This window comes from Stegostoma tigrinum, chromosome 3 (genome assembly GCF_030684315.1).
Source record: "Stegostoma tigrinum isolate sSteTig4 chromosome 3, sSteTig4.hap1, whole genome shotgun sequence".
NCBI classification, from domain to species: domain Eukaryota; kingdom Metazoa; phylum Chordata; class Chondrichthyes; order Orectolobiformes; family Stegostomatidae; genus Stegostoma; species Stegostoma tigrinum.
The window spans coordinates 42,075,747-42,090,453 of record NC_081356.1 but is presented as its reverse complement, the minus strand read 5'-3'; positions in this window follow the sequence as shown (position 1 = coordinate 42,090,453).

The following is a 14,707-nucleotide window of genomic DNA, read 5'->3' as shown; positions in this document are numbered from 1 at the left end:
AGTAATCTTCTACCAAACTGCACTCAACACATTTATCTGCGCTTGGTCCATAGCCCCCTGTGTCCTGGCAATTTTCGTGCTCATCCATGCTTCTTAAATGTTGCAAGAGTACCTGCCCCCACAACCCTCCAGGTAGCATGTTCCATATTTCCGCCATAGCATGAATAGTCATGGCAGCTGGGTAAGGTGACAAGGAGGTCATCTCTTTTTTTTAACTTTCTGATGTGGGGATTAGCAGGGATGGCAGTGCAGGTAGAGGAATGTTCCTCTTGCATGATGTATGAGGTGAGGGGCGCCATTAGTATCCCATTCAAATATGTCTGCAGGGAGTGCACCCTAATCTTGCTCCTCCAAGACCATGTTAGGGAACTGGAGTGGGAGCTGGAGGAACTTCGGATCATTCGGGAGGCAGAGTCAGTGAAAGACAACAGTTTCAGAGAAGTAGTACCTCCTAAGCATAAAGAAAGCTGGGTAACTGATAGAAGGGGGAAGAAGCAGTCCGTGCAGGGATCCCCTGTGGTCGTTCCCCTGAAAAACAAGTATACCGTTTTGGATACTGTTGGCGGGGACAACTTACCAGGAGCATGCACTAGGGTGCAGATCTCTGGCACAGAGTCTGTCCCTCTTTCACAGAAGGGAAGGGGGGATAGGAAGAGAGTGTTAGCCATTGGGGACTCAATAGCTAGAGGGACTGATAGAAGGTTTGCCGGGAACGAAATAAACTCACGGTTGGTGTGTAGCCTCCCAGGTGTCAGGGTCCGTGATGTCTCGGATCGTGTCTTTGGAGTCCTGAAGGGAGAGGGTGACCAGTCCCAAGTCGTGGTCCACATAGGCATCAACGACATATGTAGAAAGAGGGATAGGGATGTCAGGCAGGATTTCAGGGAGCCAGGTTGGAAGCTGAGAGCTAGAACAAACAGAATGGTTATCTCTGGTTTGTTACCCGTGCCACATGATAGCAAGGCAAAGAACAGGGGGAGATTTCAGCTGAACAGGATGGTACAGGAGGGAGGGCTTCCGGTACATGGACAACTGGGGCTTATTCTGGGGAAGGTGGGACCTCTACAAACAGGACAGTCTCCACTTGAACCAGATGGGCACTAATATCCTGGGTGGAAAATTTGCTAGTGCTATTCGGGTTGATTTAAAGTAGCTCTGAAGGGGGATGGGAAACTGAGGTGTAGTTCTAGTACACAGGAGGATGAGCGTAGGGAGGACATGGACAGGAACTCACTGTCACAGGAGGGTGCTGACGGACAGCAAGCCGGATTGAAGTGTGTCTACTTTAATGCCAGGAGTATCCGGAATAAGGTAGGTGAGCTTGCAGCATGGATAGGTACCTGGGACTTCGATGTTGTGGCCATTTTGGAGACATGGATAGAGCAGGGTCAGGAATGGATGTTGCAGGTTCCAGGGTTTAGATCTTTCATTAAGGTCAGGGAAAGCGGTAAAAGAGGGGGAGGCGTGGCTTTGTTAGTCAAGGACAGTATAACGGTGGCTGAAAGAACTTTTGATGAGGACTCGTCTACTGAGGTGGTATGGGCTGAGGTCAGAAACAGGAGAGGAGAGGTAACACTGCTGGGAGTTTTTTATAGGCCTCCGCAAAGTTCCAGGGATATGGAGGAGAGGATCGGCAAAACTATTCTGGGCAGGAGTGAAAAGAACAGGGTGGTCATTATGGGAGACTTTAACTTCCCTAACATTGACTGGAAATGCTATAACTCTAGTACGTCGGATGGATCAGTTTTTGTCCAATGTGTGCAGGAGGGTTTCCTGATTCAGTATGTCGAAGGGCCAACAAGAGGGGAGGCCACACTGGATCTGGTACTTGGTAATGAAACAGGCCAGGTGTTTTTTTTTAGTGGTAGGTGAGCACTTTGGAGAGAGTGACCATAATTCGGTTATGTTTACTTTAACAATGGAAAGGGCAAGAGTTATAGATGGTAAGGCATAGAATGGGTAAGCAAAATGCAGGGGATGGGGACAATCGAAACGTGGAGCTGGTTTAAGGAACAGATATTGCGTGTCCTTGATAGGTATGTCCCTGTCAGACAGGGAGGAAGCTATAAGGTAAGTGGTCCATGGTTTACTAAATAAATTGTATCTCTTGTTAAGGGGAAGAGGGAGGCATATGTGACGATGAGATGAGATGGTTCAGATGAGGCGATGGAGAGTTACACATTAGCTAGGAAGGATTTAAAGAGAGAGTTGAGAAGAGCAAGGAGAGGACATGAGCAGACATTAGCATGTAGAATAAAGGAGAACCTTAAAGCTTTCTATAGGTATGTGTGGAATAAGAGGGTGACTAGGGTAGGAATAGGACCAGTCAAAGACAGAAGGGGGAAGTTGTGTGTGGACCTTGTGGAGATTGGAGAGGTGCTAAATGATTAGTTCTCATCTGTTTTCACTGAGGAACAGGAGAATATTGTAGAGGAGATGACTGAGTTACGGGCTACTAGAATTGAAAGGATTAAGGTTAGTAAGGAGGAGGAGTTATCAATTCTAGAAGGTGTGAAGGTAGATAAATCCCCTGGGCCAGATGGGATTTTTCCGAGGATTGTCTGGGAAGCTAAGGAAGAGGTGACGGAGCCTTTGGCCTTAATCTTTGAGTCCTCATTGTCTACAGGTTTAGTACCGGAGGACTGGAGGATTGCAAATGTTGTGCCCTTGTTCAAGAGGGTAGTAGGGATGACCGAGGTAATTATAGACCTATGAGCCTTACGTCTGTTGAAGGAAAAGTTTTGGAAAGGATTATAAGACATAGGATTTATAATCATCTAGCAAGCAACAATTTGATTGGAGATAGTCAGCATGGATTCGTCAAGGGCAGATCATGTCTCACAAACATCATTGAGTTTTTTGAGAAGGTGACCAAGCATGTGGATGAGGGAAGGGCATTTGACGTGCTGTACATGGACTTCAGTAAAGCCTTTGATAAGGTTCCACATGGTAGGCTATTGGAGAAAATACAGAGGCACGTGATTGAGGGACATTTAGCAGCTTGGATTAGAAACTGGCTTTCTGTAAGAAGGCAACGAGTGGTGGTTGATGGAAAATATTCAGCCTGGAGTCAGGTCACTAGTGGTGTGCCTCAAGGATCTGTTTTGGGACCACTGCTGTTTGTCATTTTTATAAATGACTTGGACGCAGGCATTGGTGGATGGGTTAGTAAGTTTGCAGATGTCACTAAAGTTGGTGGAGCGGTGGACAGTGTGGAAGAATGTTGCAGGTTGCAGAGAGACTTGGATAAACTGCAGAATTGTGCCGAAAGGTGGCAAATAGAGTTTAATATGAATAAATGTGAGGTAATTCACTTTGGGAGGAATAATAGGAAGGCAGAATACCGGGTCAATGGAAAGATTCTTGGTAGTGTAGATGTGCAGAGGGATCTTGGTGTCCATGTACATAGATCCGTGAAAGTTGCCACCCAGGTTGATAGTGCTGTTAAGAAGGCTTACAGTGTGTTAGGTTTTATTGGTAGAAGGATGGAGTTCCGGAGCCGTGATGTCATGCTGCAACTGTTCAAAATGCTAGTGCGGCCTCACTTGGAATATTGTGTGCAGTTCCGGTCGCCCCATGACAGGAAGGATGTGGAAGCATTGGAAAAGGTGCAGAGGAGATTTACCAGGATGTTGCCTGGTCTGGAGCGCAGGCCCTATGACAAAAGGCTGAGGGACTTGGGTCTGTTCTCATTGGAGAGAAGGAGGCTAAGAGGGGATTTAATAGAGACATGCAAGATTATCAGGGGATTAGATAGGGTGGACAGAGAGAGTCTTTTTCCAAGGACGATGACTTCAGCTTGTACAAGGGGGCATTGCTACAAATTGAGGGGTGGTAGATTTAAGACAGATGTCAGAGGTAGGTTCTTTACTCAGAGAGTGGTAAGGGCATGGGACACCCTGCCTGCCAATGTAGTTAACTCAGCCACATTAGGGGCATTTAAACAGTCCTTGAATAAGCATATGGATAATGATGGGATGGTGTAGGAGGAGGGGCTTAGATTAGTTCACAGGTCAGTGCAACACTGAGGGCCAAAGGGCCAGTTCTGCGCTGTATTGTTCTCTGTTCTATGTTCTATTATCTGGTGGGGATTGGTGAGTTCCAGGAATTTGGGGTTGGTGAGGGGGCTGATGGTGGGAGGTAGGGGCGGGGTATTGATTTGCTGGTTGTCGAGTGGAGGATGGGGATACCATGGTGTCAGTTGTATAGCTGTCCCAGAATTAGACCGGGAATTACCACCTATATTTCCTGGTTAACTACATAGGTGAGTAAGTGGGAACGATCCATAGTCTGCTTCTAGCTGGGTAGCATTTCTAATTCGAAATGTAGACTCACAAGGCAATTTGAAAGGAATTGATGCTTTGTGACTTTGGTGAGATCTCAATGCATTTTTTGGATCAAATGCTTGGCCTCCACCAATTCGGAGACTGGAAGATCTGCGTCGACATTGTTTCACCCACTAACTATCCACCAATTCCCAGTGTTGGTTCTTGGAGTGAACAAAGAGAAAGGCCAAGATAACAAAGTGTGGAGCTGGATGAACACAGCAGGCCAAGCAGCATCTCAGGAGCACAAAAGCTGACATTTCGGGCCTAGACCCTTCATCAGAGAGAGAAAGGCCACTTCAGGATAACTCACTTGCATGTTTTTTTAAGAGATCACAGTGACCCCACACTCACCACATATTGTGTAAGTTCATTTCAGAGTAGATTGACGGTCATCTCAGATCACCCCCAGGGAGCAGTGGAGGCTGCCGGTACATTCAGTATATTCAAAGCTTAGAAGTTTGATCTATAGGAGTGTCAAAGGTTATGAAGGACAGGTAGAAAAGTAGAACTGAAGCAGAGATCAGATTAGCCAGGGTCCAGTTAAACAGCAGGGTCAACTGAAGGAAGCTAATTGGCCTACTGTTGTTCCAATTTGTTACTTTTTATGTTCTACATCATTGAATATAATCTGGCTGAAAGCAACAGAATCATTAATGGGGCAAGAAAACATACATTAATGTTTCTGACATTGCTTCCTCAAAGAGAGTACATACCTGAGCTTATAATGCATGGGAAAACAATGTTAGAAGTAGCATATGTTGAAAGTTAAAGCAGCTCTTGGCCACAATGAAATTATATGCAAAGTTGTACCAGCAGGGATGATAAGCAAAGATGCTTCTTTCATAGTGGAAATAATCAATGATATTAAAAGTGAACAAAAAAGTTGTGTTTTTCCACAGCCTTCTTTTGTGAAAGAACTTTATGTTGATACTATCATAATAATTAAAAACCCTTGTTTGTGCACACCCTTTACATTTGTTTGAAGATGAGATGCGTGGAGAAATGATCAAGCATGTTCCAAATTACATGACTGTTTCAATGAAGTTCCAGAGTTGGATAGAAATTCCGGAGCTATAACCGTGCACTGGACGCTGAATTTATTTTGTTGTAACACTATTTACTCTTTACCATGATAGTTTAAAGTTTTTCAAGTTCAAAGTTCCACTACGAATTAGCAACTTCTGTTGACTATCAAGCTAATTTGTCCAATATGTGTCCCAGGTGCAGTCATTGGTTGTTCAAAGTGGATGAGTGCACTTAAAAAGTTTTTCAACTTTTAAAATACGTTTCAAAGTGTTTTGTAACAATTGTCCAAATTTTGTAAAGATTAAACATATTTAAAATATCTAAAACTCGTTTTAAAATTTTTTAAAAGTCTTTACAAGTTTTAAATATAATGTTCTATTATTAAGAATTTAAAATCATAACAAAGTACTCCTACAAAAAACTGACCTTGAAAGTTCATGATGTTACTGAGAGAACCATGAATGAGCCTGGTGGGGCCTTACACATGCTTTTGATATTGGATCATGTTGCAGTAAGAGTGAATGTTCTCACTCCAGCCTATGAAGAAGATAAGGTCATGTTTCTTTGTGCAATCAGCCACCAGGGACCACAGAACTGGGCTGTGATGTGAACATCAACATTCCACTCTGCAACAACATGAGTTTCCAAAACTGGAGGAGCAAAAAGTGTAAAAATGTTGCATTCCACACCACTGCTTTTTATTTTGAAATTGCCATTTTGAGAAGGGCTGCTTTGTGATTGAAGTGCTGTTGAAGGTCTGTGTGTCAGCTTTGGAGAATACCATTTTCAGTGAGGAAAGTGATTGGCAACAAGGTAAGGGTAAGGTAAGGTTCTTTGCCTTACTGTGAGGGGTCAGAGATGGTGGTTAGGGAAATTGTTTCTCCTGCCAGATGTAGGAGATCAGGGAACAGTCTAGTGCTTCTGGCGACTGTGTCTGCAGGAAGCGTGACCGGCTACTGCACATCACAGACTGCAAGGTTCAACTGGAGCAGCAGTTGGAAAGACTGAGAAGCCTACAGAGGGCAGGGACTGTGGTAGACACTTGTTACAGTGATGTGGCCACATCACAGATTTAGTCAGGCAGATGGGTAACCGCCAGAGAGATAGACAGGTAGTGAAGGAGTCTCCTGTGACTATTCCCCACTCAAACAGGTATGAAGTTTGGCATACTGCTGATGGGGATAGCCTCTCAGGGGAGTACAACAGCAGCAGCCATGCCTACGGCACCATGATTGGCTCTGTTGTAGACCAGAGTTGAACAAAGTTCAAGCTAGCGTTGGTAGGAGGAGACGCGCTAGTTTGGGCAGACGAGCATTTCTGTGACCATGTTCAAGATTCTAAGATGGTGCATTGCATCCCTGGTCCCTGGGTCGAGAAAGTCTCTGAGTGGTTGTATGAAACTCTTAAGAGGGTGGGTGAGCAGCCAGAGGTTGCTGTACACATTATTATCAATGACATAGGTACGGAAACGGATGTGGCCCTGAAGAGTGATTATCGGGAGTTTGGCACAAAGTTAAAATTCAGGACATCAAGGGTAGTAATTTCTGGACTACTTCCAATACCGTATGTTAGTGAGTAGGAGGATTTGGCAGATCAATGCATGGTTTGAGAGCTGGTGCAGGAGATAGAATTCAAATCTTTGGATCATTGGGATCCCTTCTGGGGTGGAGACAACCTGTAAAGTACAGACGGAGTTGCACCTGAACTGGAGAGGGACCAATATCCTGGCAGGGAGATTTGTTAGAGGTACTCAAGGGTTTAAACTAGTCTGGCAGGAGGTGGGATTCAAAGCAGTAGGGAGACAAAAGAGAAGGGTGAAGACATTACAGAAGTTAAGAAGAGCAAATTAAATAATAAATGCAGTGTTGGTAATCCTAGTACTAGGCAGAGCAGGCAAGAGCATGGCAGGAAGCAAGGAAAGTCTGGATTAAATTGCATTTATTTCAATACCAGTGACCTGACAGGTAAGGCGAGTGAACTCAGAGGATGGACGGGTAGATGGGACTGAGGTATTATAACTGTTACAGAATGACAGAGGGAGGGACAGGACTGGCTCAATGTTCTGGAGTACAGATGCTATAGGAAGGATAGCAGGGGAGGCAACAGAGAAGAAGGAGTTGTGCTTTTGATTAAGGAGAACATCATGATGGTATTGAGAAAACATTCTTGAGGGTTCGTCCACTAAGTCTTTATGGATAGAACTGAGAAATAAAATGGAGGAGATCTCTTTGATAGGATTGTATTATGTGTCTCCAAATAGTCAGCGGGAGATGGAGGAGCAAATATGTAAGGAGATCACAGATAGCTTCAAAATTAGTAGAGTTGTAATAGCATGTGATTTTATGTTTCTAATATCAACTTGGACTGCCACAGTGTTAAGGGCTTGGTTAGAGAGAAATTTGTTAAATGTGCACAGGAAGAATTTCTCATGGAGTGTATGGATGGCCCTACTAGAGAAGAGGCAAAACTTGGCCTCCCCTTGTGAAATAAGACAAGGCAAATGATGGAGGTTTTAGTGGTGGAGCACTTTGGAACTGGTGACCTTAATTCCATTAGTCTTTAAAATAGCTATGGAAAAGGATAGGTATGGTCCACAAGTTAAAGTTCTAAATTGAGGCAGGACCATTTTGATCATCCTGGACAGAAGTTTTCTGAAGTTGTTTGGAGAAGGCTGTTTGCAGGCAAAGGGACATCCAGTAAGTGGGAAGCTTTCAAAAATGTGTTAATGAGGATTCAGGGCCAGCATGTTCCAGTTAGAGTGAAGAGTTAGGCTGGTAGGGGTAGGGAACCCTGAATAACTAAAGTTATTGAGACCCTGGTCAAGAAAAAGGAAACAGAAATATGACATATATAGGCAGGTGAGATCAAGTAAATTCTTCCAGGAGTATAAAATGAGTTGGAGTACACCTAACAGAGAAATCAGGAGGGCTAAAAGGAGACACAGGATGGCCTTGGCAGATAAGATTGAGGAGAATTCAAAGGGATTCTATAAGTACATGAAGTGCAAAAGAATAACAGAGAGAATAGGGGCTCTTAAAGATCACCAGTCATCTATGTGCAAAGCCACAAGAGATGGGAAAGATCTTAAATGAATAGTTCTGATCAGTATTTACCATTGAGAAAGTCATGGATGCTTGGGAACTTGGGAAATAAATAGTGATGTCTTAGAGAGTGCAGAAGAGCAACTGCTGGAAGTCTTAAAAGACACTCAAGGTAGATAGATCACTGGGACCTGATAAAGTGTATCCAAGGACTTTGTGGGAGGATGTGGAGTAAACTTTGGGCCCCCTCACTGTATCAATGACAGCCATGGGTGAAGTGCCCCAAGATTGGAAGGTGGTTAACGTTGTGTCATTATTTAAGAAAGGCTGCAGGGAGATGCCTGGGAACTATAGGCTACTGAGCCTAACGTCAGTGGTGAGTAGGTCAGTTGTTAGACGGAATTCTGAGAGACAGAATCTACAGACATTTGGAGAGGCAAGGGCTCATTTTGGATAGTCAGCATGGCTTTGTGCATGAGAAATCATCTCACTAATTTGATTGAGTTTTTTGAAGGGGTGACCAAGAAAGTGGATGAAGGCAATGTGTTAGACATTGTCTATGTGGATATTGGCAAAACCTTTGAGAAGGTACTGCATGGTGGATTGTTGAGTAAGATTACATCTCATGTAATGAGATAATTGAGGCCAATTGGATTCAAAATTGGATTGAAGGTAGAATAAAGAGGGTGTTGGTGGAGGTTAATTTTGAAACTGTTACCTCGAGTGTGCCACAGGGATTAATGATGGACCCATTGTTATTTGTCATTTATATAAATGACTGGGATGAGAATTTAGCAGGTATGGTGAGTTAGTTTGCGAATGACATCAAAATTCACAGTATAGTCAACGGTGAACGAGGTTATTTAATTGTACAAATGGATCTTGATCAACTGCGACAATGGGCTGAGGAGTGACAGATGGAGTTTAATTTTGATAAGACAAGGCAGTACTTAGACAATTAATGGTAGCGCCCTGGGTAATGCCATAGAACAGAGAAACTTAGAGGTTCAGGTATATAAAATGCTTTGAAATTTGCATCATCTTTCGACAGGGTTGCTAAGAAGGCATTTAGCATGCTTGCCTTCATTACTCAGACCATTGACTATAGGAGTTGGGACATCACATTGAGCTTGTATGGGATGTTGGTGAGGTCACTTTTGGAGTATTGTGTATAGTTCTGGTCTCCCTGATATAGGAAGGAGAATATTATTAAGTTTGACTTTGTTTAGAAAAGATTACCAGGCTGTTGTCTGGACTGGCTGGTTTGATTTATTTGAGAGACTGGGACTTTCACTGGAGCATAGGAGGTTGTGGCGTGACTTTATAGCATAGGTACATGAACAGGAAAAGATTAGAGTGATGTGAACCAAATGCAGACAAAAAGGAAGGGTTTTGTTTGGGAAACCAGTCTGGCATGGACAAGTTAGACCAAAGGGTCTCTCTTCCATGCTGTATGACTCTATCACATAAAAGTGCAAAATAAATTCTATTATGATTGAGCGCTAATTTCCATGTGGTGACATCCAAAGATAAAATAAATTTACAGTCGAAATTTGAACTGCAAGAATATCAATATGGATTCTGTAGTTGGGTCACAGAGACTGAGGATTGAGGAATGTATATAAGACCTGTATTTCAGCCAAAGGTATCTGCCATGATTGTCCATACCTGGGTGGGATCATTACAATGTGATGTGAATGAAATGAAAAACAATTGAATATCCAGTTCTGTTTTGGTATACAGTGAATAGGTAAAGAAGAAAAATAGCAGGGCTATGTGGAATAAGCTGTGAGTGGAGCTAACTGAAATGCTCATCGAAAGAAACAATTCAGAATCAATGAGTCAAAAGGCCTCCTTTTGTGCTGCACATTTCGACGATTTTTTAATTTTCTCACTGTGCATGTGTTATATGTTTCTACTAGTGATGTGAACTGAGCCCTTAAGTGAACACAATTGCCACAGTTCAAATGCTGAATTAGAAAAAGACTACAGAGGTTCCTTTAGTTGCGGTGTCTTTGGAGGAGGGGGCAAGTAATTGAAAGGATGTGCAGCTAGTTCCTGCTGCTACACATGCTGGCATTTGTACAGAGCTGACCAGGAGGGTGTCGGGGGAACTGGTTTATCAGTGGGCTTGGTAGCACTGTCAGCATAGGTGAAGAAAGCACCTTGCTGATTTTTGCCCAAGACTATGAGCTGTTCATCAAGAGGGAACTGAAATTGTTCAAAATCTCTGAAGTTCCCAAAGCCACAAACAATACCAAGGCAGTTATGAAGTAAGATCCTACTCGATCATCAGTCACCATGAATGTACATGAATGGAGCAGTCATAATTACCCAATTTGAAGACAGCCTTTTGGACACTGATTGTTCAGAGGGCAGTGAAGGATTACAGCCAAGGTTGCCCTCATGAAGCTTGCTTTATGAAAGTTTTGCAACTGAAACTAACTGTGGCTGATTAGACCCATACAACCTCTAAATTATTGAACTTCTGCAAGCATGTGTAAGCAGGGTTTCAGCTGCCTGAGTAGATTGGGAATGTCACAAAACACCCAAACAGGTGGGGCTTTAAACAGCCAAACATGTTGAGAGCGAGAAACATCAAACGCGACTCTGTCAGACCAACACTGGTCTCAATAAGCAGCCAGAGAACTGGCAAGGATGTCCCATCAGTGTTGTAGGGGAAGTCTGACAGAATCAAGTGTCATTGTGGTTAAGCTTCCCTGTGATTGAGATCCTCAGCAGGGGACACCCTGACCACTAGGAGCTGCCAGTCATTCGGAAGCTAGCAGGAATGGCAGCACCTGGCAGCAATATACCACCAAAAGCCCAGGGTCATTGTGGGATCCCAAGGCAAGAATGAGTGGAGACAGGATGGGTGTTGGGGAAGTGGAGACAAGGACAGGGCTTTCAGCAGCCACTTTCCTTTCCCAGTGATAGGGCCCTGAAAACGTTGTGCTTGTGGTTATTCAAGCTATTGGTATGAAGGCCTAATTTTCAACAATCAGCCCACAGTTCTGTAGCATCTCATGGCTTTAAAAGACCTTGATCTGGCTGAAGGCAGCTGGCACTCAAAATTTCAAAAACTTTGTGACTACACCCCACAGATCAAATAGGAAGCTATGGCATGGTGAGGTGCAAGGAGGTACAGATAAAGGGCTTGATCTTATGTGGGATGTCACAGGAGGAACTGTGCTGCCTGGGCTCACCTCATTGTTCAAGTCTCCTAGAGGCAGTAAAATCTCACCCAGTTAATGCAGTAAGTTTTAGTAAGGATTCGTGAACCAGATGGATTTTTCAAAAATCAACAGCAGTTTCATGATCATCATTAGATTCCTAATTCCAGACTTTCTATTAAATTCAAACATCAGCATGCAAGGATTTGAGCCCAAGTTCACTAGAACATTACCTGGGTCTCTGGATTAGTAGTCTAGTGATAATACTATTCAGACATCACTTCCCCAAGTCTGTTCTAGAGGCTCTTAGTGTTATGACCTGTTTCATGGTTGACTACAACTCCAAAGAGTGGTCATATACAATTGCAAGTTGGTGGGTGTTTCCACAATCACCTCAGAGCTCTTAGGGTGGTTGGTGCACTCTTTAACATTCACGTAAATGTTAGCGGCTTTCTTTGCTATGAAAGCCTTTTATAGTCTGAATCACAATAGCCTGCCACTGAAGAAGGATGACAACTAATGTTTGAACCATTTGGTTCCTGCTCCTCCAATTGTCACCACCACGTGTTGCCACTCATTCATAGTGGTAATGTCCAATAGATCTCTAATCTAGAGGCCCAGACTAATATTTGAGACAAAGGTTCAAATCCCACCATAGCGACTCGTTGAATTTAAGTTTGAATAAAACCTCATATTCAAAGCTAACCTCAGTAATAGTGTCCACATAATTATCATCAATTGTTGAAAACGAATCCAATCTGATTCACAAATGTAGGTTAGAAAAGGAAATCAGCCATCCTTAACCTGCCTGGCCTACATGTGATTGTGTCACAGTAACGTAGTTGACTCTTAACTGTTCTGTAATATAGCCAGACATGGGTACCAAACATGGCCAAACAGTGATGCCCGTTATAAAAAGGGGATCAAGAAAGGCTGATGGACATGTAGATTGAAATGACCAGTGCATTGGCTGGGTTGCAAATAAAACAAATTCACCTGGGCTATTTCTGACACCTCCCTCCCCTTCCTGGACTTCTCCATCTCCCACCTCGGGTAACCAACTCACCACTGATATCCACTTGAAACCCACTGACTCCCACATTTAGCTCAACTACATCTCCTCTCACCCACCCTCCTGCAAAAATTCCATCCTATACCCACAGCTGTTTTGCTGCCAAAGCATCTGCTCCCAGGATGAGGTATTCTACTCTAGGACTTCCCAGATATCTTTAGAGAACACAGTTTCTCCTGCTATGCTATTAAGGATGCCCTCAACCACATCACCCCCATTTCCTGTGCTTCAGCCCTCAAACCCTCTCCCCTCAACAACAATAAGGATAGAATCTCCTTGATCCTCAATTACCACCCAACCAATCTGTGTGTACAGGTCACCATCGTCTGACATTTCCACCACACACAATCAGCCCCCACCTCCAAAAAGATATTTCTCTCGCCGCCCCTGTGTCTGCTTTCCACAGCGAGTGTTTACTCTGTGACTCCCTTGTCTGCTCTACACTCCCCATCAAATGCCCCCACCACACCCAGCACCTTATCCTGCAACTGCAGGAGGTTCTATACCTGCCCCTACACCTCTCCTCTCACCTCCATCCGAGGCCCCAAACAATCATTCCAAATCCACCAGAGGTTCATCTGCCCTTCATCTAACCTCATCTACTGTATCGGTTGCTCCTGGGGTGGCCTTCTCTATGGAAGGAAGACCAAATGCAGACTCGGTGACTGGTTTGCGGAGCATCTGTGCTCTGCATGCATCAACTAACCTAAGCTACCGGTTGTCATTGACTTTAAGTCCCCCTCCCACTCCCCTGTGATATGTCCATCCTTGGCCTCCTCCACTATCAGAGTGAGGCCAAACTAAACTAGAGGAACTACACCATATATTTCGCCTTGAGAGCTTACAGCCCAATAGCCTGAATATTGAATTTTCCAGCTTCAAAATCTCTCGTCCCCCAACCTGTCCCTCTTCTGACTCACCTATTCACTCTGCCCTTCCCACTGACCAACCACACTAACCCCCTATCTGTATCCACCTATCTCCATCTCACCTATTATCCCTCCCCCCAGCTCTACCCCACCCCCGATTTATTTCTGGGCTCCCCTCTCCCTCCCCAGACCTGACAAAGGGTTTCAGCCCAGAATGTTGACTTACCTGCTCCTTGGATGCTGTCTGACTAGCTGTGCTTTTCCAGCTCCACATTTTTTGACTCTGCCTTCCATCATCTGTCGTCCTTAGTGTCTTAAAATCTGCTGTGATGGTGAAGGACATGGAGGTGTCCAGCACCAACTTGGCACAGAGGTTTTCGTTCTGAACAAGAAGCTAATTCTTTCCAGTGTGAAAATGACAGGAAATTCCATGAGATAATCTGTGGACGCAACCATGCTGCAATGTCTTGTGCCTGACATCTCAATTTCTAACCCAACACAAGCAGAAACCACCCAATATCAGAATGTGACCTCAGATTGTTCTATCTAAAGGTGTCCCAGGATAGGTGCCCATTGAGTCCACACCGATTCTCTGAAGAACATCTCACCCAGACACACCCGAATACCCTAAAACCCTGTATTGCCCACGGCTGGTCCTCCTCTCCTACACACGATGAACAATTTAGCATGGCCAATCTACTTAACCTGCACATCTTTGGAGTGTGCGAGGAAACCAGAGCACAGCCATGCAGATGCATGGAGAATGTGCAAACTCCACAGGGACAGTAGCCTGAGGCTGGGATCAATCCCAAGTCCCTAGCACTGTGAGTCTGCAGTGCTAACCACTAAGCCACCGTGTTGCCCCATTGAACCACTCTGCCACCCTCCTCATTACACAGAACTCTCAAAGATCTAGGAACTAACTGAAGGCTGACACACTAAGTAATAAAATCTGTAAGTTGTCTCCTGAAAAGACCAAGATGCTAAAATGGTAAAAATTGAACTAAGTTTTGTCTATCATCTAAAACGGAAATTACCAACAAGTGAGTTTTAACAATGAGCAGAGAAGATTAACAAAATAGCCTTATCTTTTACTCATGAATCCACTCAGACCTATAAGAAAGTCACAGTTGAATATTTTTCTGAGTTGCATGTCCAGCTCCTACTCTGAGCTTAACTTATTTCTCCCAATTATCAC